This window comes from Nicotiana tomentosiformis, chromosome 11 (genome assembly GCF_000390325.3).
Source record: "Nicotiana tomentosiformis chromosome 11, ASM39032v3, whole genome shotgun sequence".
Taxonomy (NCBI): Eukaryota; Viridiplantae; Streptophyta; class Magnoliopsida; order Solanales; family Solanaceae; genus Nicotiana; species Nicotiana tomentosiformis.
The window spans coordinates 60,967,432-60,981,631 of NC_090822.1; positions in this window are offsets into that span (position 1 = coordinate 60,967,432).

The window sequence follows — 14,200 nt, forward strand, 5'->3', positions numbered from 1 at the left end:
AGATAACGAAAAATTGAGAAAAAGAAATTAACAAATACAAAATATGAGTAGTTGTTAGATACCTTCAAAGAAAAACACTGAGTTGTTATATATGAAAAAAGGAGTTACAAGAAAATTGTTTCATAAGAGATGTGTGGATGTGCAACCTTTGATCTTCATCAACTTTACGTTGAATTTCACACTTATTAGTCCTCATAATCTGCAATTGCATAACATAGGAGGATCTCTCAGGATTTGGTCGGTCATGGCGAAGCGAATTCAAAGAATTTGCGGAAAGATACTCCTACCTCTTGTACTGCTAGCCTTAAAATTACAAAGTTCATTCAACATAATTATATGTAAAACCTTTAACTCAAGCAAACACAATGGCAATCACTTAAGATATGCACATATACAAAAAAATAAACATCTATAGAACTTAGAAGAAGTACAAGCAAGAAGATAATAACCTTTGCATTAAGAAAAAAAAATAAAAAAAATAAAAGGACATCACAAGCTTATAAGACCGAAGATTGATGATGGATGATCCAAAAGAATGTGTCAACCTTTCTATGGGAACTGCTTTCTCTATTTGTACTTTTCAAGTGTTCAATGAGTACTTTGCATGGTCTTTTATCATTTAAATTCCTTTTGAGGTGTAACGACCCAACCGGTCGGTTTGCCTTCTAGAACCCTGTTCCCCTAAATAAGACTCCCCATATGTACTTTTACTATTTTATGACTTGCGGTAATGGTTAGTTCGGGATTTGGAAGGGTTCAGGTTGAAATCGGAACAGTTGGTTCCTTAGTTTGGCTTTAAAAGGCCAAGTTTGACTTTGGTCAACGTTTTGAGTAAACGACCTCGGAATTGGGATTTGACGGTTCCAATAGGTTCGTATGATAATTTTGGACTTGGGCGTATGTTCGGATCAGATTTTGGACTACTCGGGAGCGTTTCGGCACTTAACAGTGAAAGTTGATTATTTGAAGGTTTTAAAGTTTTTTAAATTTAGTTTGGAGTAATCGAGGTCCGTTTGAAATTCCGGGCGTGGGAGGGGGTTAGTACACTTTACCATTCATGTTCGCGAGGGAGTGCACGCGTTCGCGAAGGGAAGGCCAAGTAAGCCTTCGAGTTCGCGAGACTCCTGTCGCGTTCGCAAAGGGCATTATTAAGGCGTGTGGAAATTTGCCTTTGCGAACGTGAGGCACCTGTCGCGTTCACGAAGATGGGGTCAGCAGAGCTGGGCAGAATGCCTTAAAAACAGGGCTCAGCCATTTTTGAGCCCATTTGTTCCATTCTTGGGCGATTTTGGAGCTTCTTGAGAGGGGTATTCAACTAGCAACTTGGAGGTAATTCTACCCATTTTGAGTTAAATACATAGATTATGAATAGATTATAACATATAAACTGTGAAAATCAAGGGTTTAGATGAAAAATATAGGTTTTGACGAAAATGAGATTTTAACCACGAAAATAGTTATGGAATGAGATGAAAATTATATATTTGAGTTCTTGAGATTATGGGAAACGATTTTCTCCGAAAATTTCCAGAATCCGGGCACGTGGGCATGGGGTAAATTTTAGAAATTTTATCAATTTGGGTTGGGAAATTAATCTAATAATCTAATTTTCGAATTGTTGAGCATGTATTAATTAAATTATATAGCATTTGGCTAGTTTCGGATTTTTCGGCACCAAATTGAGGCTTTAACGTGAAGTTGTGATCGGGAAGTGAACTTTAAGACGGGGTAAGTCTCTTGTCTAGCCTTGTAAGAGGGAATTTACTCCATAGGTATTTTCAATAAATAATTGTCTCTAATTGTGGGGGCGACGTACGTACGAGGTCACGAGAGTCCGTGCGTAGCTACTATTATGCTATTGTCCGGGTAGTGTTTAGGACCCAATTCATGAATTATTTGGAATTATTGCAACATACTTGTTAATTTAAAAACGTCTAAATCATATTAGTAATTGTTGGAAAAATTGTGGAAGTTCGCTTATAAAATTAGTATTATTGTTGTATAAAAACCTCTATAATATCCAAGTCAAATGCTTATAAAACATTCTCCTCTTCTTGTGGAGCGGACCGAACACCTTGGCAGTAGATAAATGCACTTATGGTTCGTGCCGCTCGACCCTCGGCAATGTACATATTATTCTGGATCGGACCGTACAACCTTGGCAGAAATTGTGCTTAATAATAAAAATTATTCGATGCTTGATATTTATTTTATTGTAGCTTGTGAAGGTAAATGATTATTTGAAAATTTGTCAAATTGTGAAGAATTATTTGTTTCTTCCTGCTAAGGAGAATTTATTATTGATCACATAAATTGTGTTTATTTAAATATTTCTATCTTAATATTATTGACCCATTGTGAGTATCAAAGTCGACCTCTCGTCACTACTTCTTCGAGATTAGTCTTGATACTTACTGGGTACACGTTGTTTACGTACTCATGCTACGCTTGCTGCACTTTTTGTGCAGGATCTGTGACAGGTACATTAGGCGGTCTGTCACGACCCGAAATTCCCACCGCAGGGTGATGTTTGGCATATTTCGATATGTGTTGATGTTATTTTACCCATATTTTAACTGCTTCTTGATGTTATTTGATCTTTAAAATGCCCAACATGGTTTAATTATTGGTTTTATGACTAATTGAGTTGTGTGTGGTGAATTAAGGTGTTTGGAGTGCAAAAATATGAATAAAAGGTGCTCTAGGTAGAGGAAGAGAGATTGGATGCGTCGCATCCAATCTAGAAAAAGATCAGATTTCGTGCACCCTTAGCAGTGAAGTCGGCCCATAGCGTCCACCGTAGCATCCGAAGCTGAGAAGTGGAGGACGAGGTGGATGCGAAGCATCCACCGTAGCATCCGAAGCTGAGAAGTGGAGGACGAGGTGGATGCGACGCATCCACCCTAGCATCAATCCCTGAAGCTGATTTGGATTAGAAATAGGAGAACTTTGGCCCACGACTTTGGTACGCAATATATAAGCCAAAAACGCCTCTTTTAGGTCATCTAACATATTGGGAAGAGGGAAAAAGCCACGACAAAGCTGTGGAGGCCGGAATTCATCAAGTTTCTTCTTTCTCCCACCAAACTTAGTAATTTTTATGTTTCTTTGTATGATTTGTTGTTTGGCTACCATGTCTATATAGAGCTAAACTTCACATTCTAGGGTTGTGGTTCTTTCATGACTATTGTTATTCGGATATTGATTTTGACTTCTTGATTTATCATATTAGTTTATTTATTCAATCTTGCACTTAATTATTTAATTGCTTGATCACCAATTGAATATTATCTACGAATCTAGAATTGAACTCGAAAGTGGGAATTCTATATTGCATATAGGATTGAGTAGGGCAAGTTCTTGAACTCGGGCATCGGGGAACGGATTCGTGGTTAGGATAGACATATACCTAATTGCCTTGCTTGGTTGATTTACAGGAATTATAAATGCGTTCTTGTTGATTCTAACTCCATAGACATATAGGCGTTAGGTTAGCTTGAATAGGCGAGTAAGAACTCGACAGATTCTTATGAGCAATATTAACCCTGTCAACCAATAAGCTAGATAAATTAGTCGGTCAATTCAATTGAAGAATGCAATAGGATTATTAGATAGCCCATAACCCTAGATCGTTTTCATTACATTGATATCATAAAAATCTGCTCTTTCTCTGTTCAAAGTTTATTATTTATATTTTTTTATTTAATTAGTTTAGAATAAAATATTTTTAGGTTTAATTCTTGTTTAGATAATTAGGATAGTCTAATTTAGTTAATAGTTAATCATAAGTCCTCGTGGGTTCGACATCCGACTTTTAGTCACTTGATTACTTGACGACCGCGTATACTTGCGTGAGTGTGTTTGGTCGCAACAAGTTTTTGGCGCCGTTGCCGGGGACTTAGAAATTTGCTATTTTTCTAGATTAGACATTTTTTTTATCTATTCATGTTTTTTTTATTATTTTATTTTAGTTAGTATTTTTTATTTATTTTAGCATGGCATCTTGGAATAAAAATTGTTCGAATGATGGTTATTCTTATTTTGATGATCCTTGTCCATATTGTGGAGGACCCCACTGGTGGAAAAATTGTCAGAATGTTCCCAGGAGCGAGTTGTGCGCACAATCTCAATCCTTTGAGTGGAATATTTGTAATATGTGTGGTGGTCAAGATGGCCATTGGGATGGTTGTCCTAATTTTGTTCATCCTTCTCTGAGCCCTTATTATGATCTTTCTAATGATATTTCTGAGTTTGATAGGGGCAATGAAGTGCAGGATATGGAGCCTGATGCATATATTAGGGATATTCTGAGGCAAGTAGCAGAGCAACAGGATGAACTCAAAAAAGATATGAAAAGAATGAGGGCAGCAATCACAAGAATGAAGGCCAATATGGAAGAATTGAATGAAGAGAGCGAGTACCAGCAAGAGAAAATTTTTGAAAAAGAGGAGATTTTGAGCCAAACTTGGCTGGCAGAACAGGCTGAAAAGTTAGAAATATATGAAGCTCAACATGAGGAACTTACTGATGGGATGAGACACTTTATAGAGGGAAGATCTAAACTGGGACAAGGGATCTATAAATTTGTCACTACTATTCACGACTTGCAAGATAAATTAAATGCAAAGGTTGTTGCGTCTATCGCCCAACAAAATAGTAATGAGTTGTCAGAAGCTGAAAAGGAGCTTATACGCCAAATTGAGGAGCTAAAAGTGGAGAGCCAATCATTCGAGCATATTTCTGTTGATGATGCCCATGTTGAGAAAAGTACACTAGAGCCATGCGAGGTAGCAGATAATGTTATATTTTAAGACTCTAATGTGTGCACATATGAGGATATAAATAGTAATACAATTCTAAAGTTGGGGCGTGTTGGTCCTCATTCTAAACATTTTTCGACATTGTATTTGGATGATGACATGGAAATCGAGTCATCTAAGCCTTTGGAGGAGTCAATGGAAGAGGAACATGATGCCTATATTTTTGAATTTGTCATGCCAAAAAGCAAAAAATACATTCCTCATCTAAAGGCCGAGAAGTGTAGAGTAAAAAATTTATTACTTGGCCTGGTTATCTTTGTAGCCCCACCACTGGAGCATAGCCGCAAACTGGATGCCATGTTAGGGGCTCAATTCATAAGTTCGAGGTGGAGGCAAAAAATGGTTCACGTCGTGCCGCTACGTTAAATCAGGCGCTTGTTGGGAGGCAACCCAGCGTTACTGCTTTCTTTTATTTTTGTTTACTTTTTATTTTATTTTATTTTTATTATTTTGTAGTATTTATTTTTGTTTTGTAGGATTATGAGCATAGGAAGCAAAGCCATTAGAAGAGTGCAAAAGCGAGCTAGATGGTGAGGACTAAGTGTGGGGTGCCCACACAAAGGACGATGCCTGGGGGAAGTCTGAGTACCTCGTGAGCCGCTATTGCTTCGGCCTTTGGCCTACCAGGGAGTCTCGTTTACCCTCTTATTATTTATAATGTGCATTGAGGACATTGTAAAATTTTAAGTGTGGGGTGAGGAGATCGTTTGGATAAGTTTCTGTGCTATTTTAGCTTAGTTGTAGTACTCATTCTTAAGTGTAGTAGCTTTTGTGAAGGAAAAAAAAATGAAAAATTAGAAAAATTGGACTTTTCCAGACGATTGATCTCCTAGACAGTTTTCTTGAGGGATTAAAGTCTAAACAAAAATCCAAAATATATCTTTTAGCTTTATTTAGGTAGTAATAATCCCCTGTGATTTTTCTTTGTGCCTCGGTTCTTTTCCATGGGATGTAGTTTGAACCGGGTAGTTTTTTTCTTTCCGAGTAGATTAGGAATTTAGGGAATAAAAGGAGCAAGAATGATGAACCTAGGCGCCCTTGACTTGTTTGATAGTAACATATTTATACTTTCGCATGTGTAGTATCTTCTGTATGATTTGAAATTATTGATGATGCCTTGTTAAAATGGATAGCATGTTTTGTGGCGCTTATTTCTCATTTTCTTGACTTGTGTTCACTTTGCGCTTAATGCTTAATATCTCGTGGCTCCGTGAATACTTGCATTACTTGAGAGTCGGAATGTAACCGTCCTTAATGAGTCATGTGCCATGTGTGGTGAGATTTTTTGTGTAGTCCATGTATTGTACTTGTGTCTAGAACTTGCCCGGTATGTGAGTTGAAGCGAAATTTTAGGTGATGCTCGGTTTGAAAAATGATTTTAGGCTTTCTTTGATCTTTTTGAGCTTATTGCTTATCACAAATAGAATCTATCCCTAGTTAACCCTTTTGAGCCTGTAGACCTTTTATTTGGTACCCACATTACAAGCCTATACCCTTTTTATTCTTAATTGACATTGTTTTGATCCTTTTACCTCTTAAAGCACTTTAATTGTTAGATGAGCGCTAAAAGAAGTAAGAAGGGACTAAGTGTGGGGTGACTTTTGAGTGGAACCAATGAAAGAAAGAAGGGTGCACTTATTTTGTAAAATAATACACCACTAGCGGAAATTAAAAGAAAAAAAAAAGAAGAGAAAAATCTGGAAAAAAAAAGAAAGAAAAATATAAATGAATAAATTGTTATCTTGTTCTTGCTAGTGGGTATGAATTAAAGTAGTGCTTAAAGAAAAAGGGACTGTTTTGGGGGTGATATTGTTTGTGAAATTGAAGTGGTGTTGAAGAATTTGCGCTTAAAGTAATTTTGTGATGTATTAAAGTGCTTAGGAGGGTGAGTCACTATTCCTTAAATATATCCTACCCGTCCCTTAGCCCACATTACAACCATGAAAAAGTCCTAATTGATTTTAGATCGAGCGAGCTTACATTAGTAGAGATTTACATTAAGGGCAAGCCTATGGTACTAATTTCATGCATGTGACTTCTTTGTGAGAGTGAGCGATTTTCTTTGATATATGTGAGTCATTAAAATATATTTGATCATGAGATTCGAATGTGTGGATTGAACTCGCTCTATTGTTCTTGTTGTGAGGGCACATGGTTTCACGAGGGATAGGTAACGTTATTAGACTTCTCTATGATGTTGGGTGTTCAAGCCATGAGTACATAGTGACATTGAGTCGGTTTTTGAGGTTAGGGTTGTTGTGAGCATGTTGTCTTTGTTCGAATATGTTTAAAGAAGGGCATAAGTAAAGGGAAGTGTATGTGATGCATAGTCTAGAGCCTAATTGTTGCAAATAACCATGGTCATAGGTGCAGTGTGCTTTGAATGATAAGAGCTTAATTTTGTTTCGTCTACTATATGATGGTTTGTTCGAGGACGAACAAAGGTTTAAGTGTGGGGTAGTGATGTTTGGCATATTTCGATATGTGTTGATGTTACTTTACCCATGTTTTAACTGCTTCTTGATGTTATTTGATCTTTAAAATGCCCAACATGGTTTAATTATTGGTTTTATGACTAATTGAGTTGTGTGTGGTGAATTAGGGTGTTTGGAGTGCAAAAATATGAATAAAAGGTGCTCTAGGTAGAGGAAGAGAGATTGGATGCGTCGCATCCAATCTAGAAAAAGATCAGATTTCGTGCACCCTTAGCAGTGAAGTCGGCCCATAGCGTCCACCGTAGCATCCGAAGCTGAGAAGTGGAGGACGAGGTGGATGCGAAGCATCCACCGTAGCATCCGAAGCTGAGAAGTGGAGGACGAGGTGGATGCGACGCATCCACCCTAGCATCAATCCCTGAAGCTGATTTGGATTAGAAATAGGAGAACTTTGGCCCACGACTTTGGTACGCAATATATAAGCCAAAAACGCCTCTTTTAGGTCATCTAACATATTGGGAAGAGGGAAAAAGCCACGACAAAGCTGTGGAGGCCGGAATTCATCAAGTTTCTTCTTTCTCCCACCAAACTTAGTAATTTTTATGTTTCTTTGTATGATTTGTTGTTTGGCTACCATGTCTATATAGAGCTAAACTTCACGTTCTAGGGTTGTGGTTCTTTCATGACTATTGTTATTCGGATATTGATTTTGACTTCTTGATTTATCATATTAGTTTATTTATTCAATCTTGCACTTAATTATTTAATTGCTTGATCACCAATTGAATATTATCTACGAATCTAGAATTGAACTCGAAAGTGGGAATTCTATATTGCATATAGGATTGAGTAGGGCAAGTTCTTGAACTCGGGCATCGGGGAACGGATTCGTGGTTAGGATAGACATATACCTAATTGCCTTGCTTGGTTGATTTACAGAAATTATAAATGCGTTCTTGTTGATTCTAACTCCATAGACATATAGGCGTTAGGTTAGCTTGAATAGGCGAGTAAGAACTCGACAGATTCTTATGAGCAATATTAACCCTGTCAACCAATAAGCTAGATAAATTAGTCGGTCAATTCAATTGAAGAATGCAATAGGATTATTAGATAGCCTATAACCCTAGATCGTTTTCATTACATTGATATCATAAAAATCTGCTCTTTCTCTGTTCAAAGTTTATTATTTATATTTTTTTATTTAATTAGTTTAGAATAAAATATTTTTAGGTTTAATTCTTCTTTAGATAATTAGGATAGTCTAATTTAGTTAATAGTTAATCATAAGTCCTCGTGGGTTCGACATCCGACTTTTAGTCACTTGATTACTTGACGACCGCGTATACTTGCGTGAGTGTGTTTGGTCGCAACACAGGGACCGTGATGGCGCCTAATACTTCACTTGATAGGCAAGCTAGCGTTAGAGAATCATTAAACCAATCCTTATTCCATTCAGTAAATAACAGCAAATTAGCTAAGATAAATTATAGTGAGTGCGGAATAATATAAAAACTGCATTAATTACTACCACCCGGATCTAGAGTCACAATTCACGAATTTCTAAGATTTCACTACAAGTAAATATATGAAGAAAATACAAATGTTTTCTATACAAATGAAACAGTAAATGAAATGTGTAGAAGGGGACGCCAGGGCATGCGGATGCCAACAGGACTACCTTGGGTCTCCAACAGATCAAGCCAATAGCTAGACTCAGGGTTAACTCGGTCTGGTACAAATATCTGCACAGAAAGTACAGAGTGCAATATCAGTACAACGACCACATGTACTGGTAAGTGTCGAGTCTAACCTCGACGAAACAGTGAGAGGCTAGGACAAGACACCTACAAATAAACCTATGCAATATATATATCAATATACACAACAATAACAATAACTAAAGAAGCAGGGCAAGAAATATTGGGAAGGGGACATGTTGAGGTGATCACATGGCAAGGAATCACGACAGGAATGAGAACATGATTAATCGATATATCTTTAACAGAAAGAAAAAAGTAAAACACAATAAAGAAAATTGCATGGCATCACCATTCATGATTTTACTCTCAACCTCACCATAATAAATAATAGGAATGGCACGGCATCACCCTTCATGCTTTTAACTCTCTGATAACATGGCACGATATGCAGTAAAGAAAAGTGCACGGCATCACCCTTCGTGGTTTTAATCTCAATCTCACCATAAGAAACAATAGAAACGGCACAACATCACCCTTCTTGTATTATCACTCACTCACAAAACATTACACGGCATCACCCTTCGTGCTTTGACACTCTCCCTCACTAAGACAATGAACAATAACAACAGGGAGATAGAAATATCAAGAACAAGCCTTACTTCAACTTTTAGTTCCACATTACTAACCTCAACTTTGAATCAATATCCAATCAATACTAAATTCCATAATAGATGATAAGAGTTGTTCAACATAACGAATAGCTAGTCTAATCATGAACAATATGATCAAAGAATACCACAATTACAATAATAAGACTCACTCGCATGTCATGACTCGACAACAACGCATAGGTACTCGTCACCTCACCTATCTGTTGTACTCAACATACCAACACGTAGCAACTAGGCACATAATACCTAATCCCTCAAGCCAAAGTTTACCACAATACTTACCTTACTCCGAAGGCCACTCAATACTCAATCACAGCTTTTCCTCTAGAATCCACCTCCAAACCACTCGTATCTATTCAAAAATGTCTTAATAATATCAAATATTGTTAAAGGAATCAATTACATTGCATAAATTTAGATTTCCCAAACTTTCCCCCAAAATGTCAAAAATCGACCCCGGGCCGCTTAGTTAAAACCCGAGGTTCGCACCAAAATCCATTTACCCATTCACCCCCGAGCCTGGATATATAACTAGTTTTGAAATCCGACCTTAATTTGAGGTCTAAATCCCCATTTTTCCAAATCCCTCGTTTCTACCCAAAACCCCCAATTCTACCATGAAACTCTAGATTTTTGATTGAAAATTCATGAAATGTAATGGGTAATTGAAAGAATGTGGTTTAGAATCACTTACCAAACTTTAGGGAAGAAATTGTCTCTTGAAAATCACCTCTAGACCGTTTAGCTTTTGAAAATTTGAAGGTGTCACGACCCGAAATTTTTCACCGACGGGACCGTGATGACGCCTAACATTTCACTTGCTGGGCAAGCCAATGTTAGAAAATCATAAAACCAATTCCTTATTTCCATTCATTAATTAACAATAATTAGCTAAGATGAAATATAATAAGTACAAAATATCATAAAACTGTATTAATTACTACCACCCGGATCTGGAGTCACAATTCACGAGCATTCTAGAATTTTCTACAAGTAATAGTCTGAAAGAAATACAAATGTCTGAATGAATGAAAGTAGTAGGACATAATAGATAGACGGGGACTTCAAGGTCTATTAACGTCGACAGATCTACCTTGAGTCTCCGGACAGCGGACCAATAGCAAAATCTCGATCAACCTGAGCCGGTACCAAAATCTGCACAGAAAGTGCAGAGTACAGCATCAGTACAACTGACCCCATGTACTGGTAAGTGTCGAGCCTAACCTCGGCGAAGTAGTGATGAGGTTAGGACAAGACATCCACATACAACTTGAACAGTATAATCATGCCAGTGGCAATAACAGTAAATAAAGAAATAACGCAGAAATAATGGGAAGGGGACATACAGTGGGGGATATAATATAAAGAGTGAGAATAATGAAAAGACAGGATTAAACCAAAAATCCTTAAATGAATTGAGCAAATAAAACAGCAAAGGAAAACTGCACGGCATCACCCTTCATACTTTTACTCTCAACCTCGCCAAATAAATAGATAGAACGGCACGACATCACCCTTCGTGCTTTATCACTCACAAATCATGGCACGACATCACCCTTCGTGCATTAACACTCACATATCACGGAACGGCATCACCCTTCGTGCTTTACACTCTTCCTCACAATATAAATAATGTATGCATGGCATCACCCTTCGTGCTTTACACTCCTCCTCACAAATCAAAGAATCAATAACAATGGATAGATAGGAGTATCATAAAGAAACCAGTATTTTACCCATAATCAATAGCACAATGCAACCTCAACCTTGAATCAATATTTGAAAGTTACCAAATCTTAGTGAAACCAGATATAAGTCATCCAACATTTCAAATAACCCACTAAGCATGGATAGTAGAATTTAAGGCTACAAAATAGACAAGAATAAAATTTCACTCGCAAGCTATGAGTCGACAATGACGCATAGATGCTCGTCACCTCACATATACATCGTATTTAACAACCAAACACATAGCAAAAAAACACATAATACATATTCCCTCAAGCCAGTTAGACACGATACTTACCTCGCTCCGAAGGCCACTCAATTCTCAATCACAGCTTTTCCTTTGGAATTCACCTCCAAACCACTCGTATCTATTCAAAAATGACTCAATAATATCAAATATTGCTAAAGGAATCAATTATATTGAATAAATTAAATTTTCCAAATTTTCCTCCAAAAAGTCAAAAAATTGACCCCGGGCTCACTTGGTCAAAACCCGAGATTCGGACCAAAATCCATTTACCCATTCACCCCCGAGCCCGAATATGTAATTAGTGTTGGAATCCGACTCAAATTGAGGTCTAAATTCCCAAATTTTCGAAATCTCTAGTTTTCTACCCTAACCCTCAATTCTACCATGAAAACTCTTGATTTTAGGTCGATAATTCAAGAAATGAAATGGGTAATTGAAAGAAAATGGTTTAGAATCATTTACCAATAATTTGGGGAAGAAAATGACTCTTGAAATAAGCCTCTACCCGTTTGGTTCTTGAAAAATGTTAAAGAAATGGCTTAAACCCGTGTTTGGTTCTGTTTTATGCATTGGGCGACAGTGTTCATCGCGATCGCGTGAACACTGCCACGTTCGCGAAGAGCAGCCTCCTAAGGACTTACGCGATCGCGAAAGGCTTTACGTGTTCGCAAAGGCTTAACCCGCCTTACCTTCACGTTCGCGTAGAGGTTCCCCAGGTCTCCTGCCCAGCATAGATAGAGCTACGCGTTCACGTTTGACCTGTCACGTTCGCGTAGAGCAACTCCCCCCAATACTCCGCATTCGCGACCATGGTCTTGTGTTCGCGTAGAGTAAATCCTCCCCCAGCCCAGTTTCCCCTTCGCGATCGCGAGAGTGACTACGCGATCATGAAGCACAGTATTCCAGACATCGGATACAGCAAAAATACCAGATTTTGCTAAGTTTAAAAAATCCTGTGGCCTATCCGAAACTCACCCGAGCCCTCGGGGCTCCATGACAAATATGCACATAAGTCTAAAAACATCATACGAACTTGTTCGCGCGATCAAATCGCAAAAATAACACCTAGAACTACGAATTTAGCACCAAATCAAATATAATTTTCAAGAACACTTAAAAATTCATATCTTCTCAACTGGACGTCCGAATCACGTCAAATCAACTCTGTTTCTCACCGAATTTCACAGACAAGTCTTAAATATCATAATGAACCTGTACCGGACTACAGAACTAAAATACGGACCCGGTACTAACAATGCCAAACATCAATCAATTCTTAAAAATAAATAATTTTCACACTTTTAATTGTTTTCAAAAATTCATAACTCAAGCTAGGGACCTCCGAATTCGATTCCGAGCATACGACCAGGTCCCATAATTAGATACGGACCCACCGGACCGTCAAAACAAGGATCCGGGCCCGTTTACCAAAACTATTGACCGAAATCAACTAAAATCAACTTTTAAGGCATAACTTCTTATTTTCATCAATTTTCAACATAAAAGCTTTTCGGAAACATGCCCGGACTGCGCATGCAAATCCAGGAGGGTAAAAATGAGATTTCTAAGGCTTAAGAGTGCAGATTCGAGTTCTAAAACATAAGATGACCTTTTGGGTCATCACATAAGGAATGGCTTAAGTCCCATTTTGGGACTGTTTTATGAACTGGGCGACAGTGTTCATCGCGTTCGCGAGGACACTGTCGCGTTCGCGAAGAGCAGAGCTTGCCAAGCTTACGCGATCGCGAAACTCCTATCGCGTTCCTGAAGATTACGCCCCCACGGCCTTCACGTTCGCGAGTCCTTGCTCGCGTTCGCGTTGAAGAGTGACTGACCCCCTTACCTAGGTCCCAAATGCTACGCGTTCGCGATGATCCAGTCGTGTTCGCGAAGGGTAAAGCCCCCATCACTCCGTGTTCACGACCAGGCCTTCGCGTTCGCGAAGAGGAAAAACTCACCCTGACCAGCTTACCCTTCGCGTTCGCGAGAGTATCTTCGCGAACGCAAAGAAGAACACACCAGAACAGCTACTGCAGCAAAGATACCAGATTTTCTAAGTCCAAACATCCCGTAGCTTATCCGAAACTCACCCGAGCCCTCAAGGCTCCAAATGTAAACATGCACACAAGTCTAAAAATATCATATGAACTTGCTCGGGTGATCAAATCGCCAAAATAACACCTAGAACTACGAATTTAGTGCCAAATCAAATGAAGTTCTCAAGAACACTTTAAAATTTCTATTTTTACAACTGGACGTCCGAATCACGTCAAACCAACTCCATTTCTGACCAAATTTCACAGATAAGTCATGAATATTATATTGGACCTATACCGGACTCTGGAACCAAAATACGGACCCTGTATCAACAAGGTCAACCATCAACCAATTCTTAAAACCATTAAATTTCCAGACTTTTAATCTTCATCAAAAATTCATAACTCGAGCTAGGGACCTCCGAATTCGATTCCGGGCATACGCCCAGGTCTCATATTTCGATACGGACCCACCAGGACCGTCAAAATATGAATCTGGGCCCGTTTACAAAAATGTTGACCGAAGTCAATTCAAATGAAGTTTTTAGGCAAACATT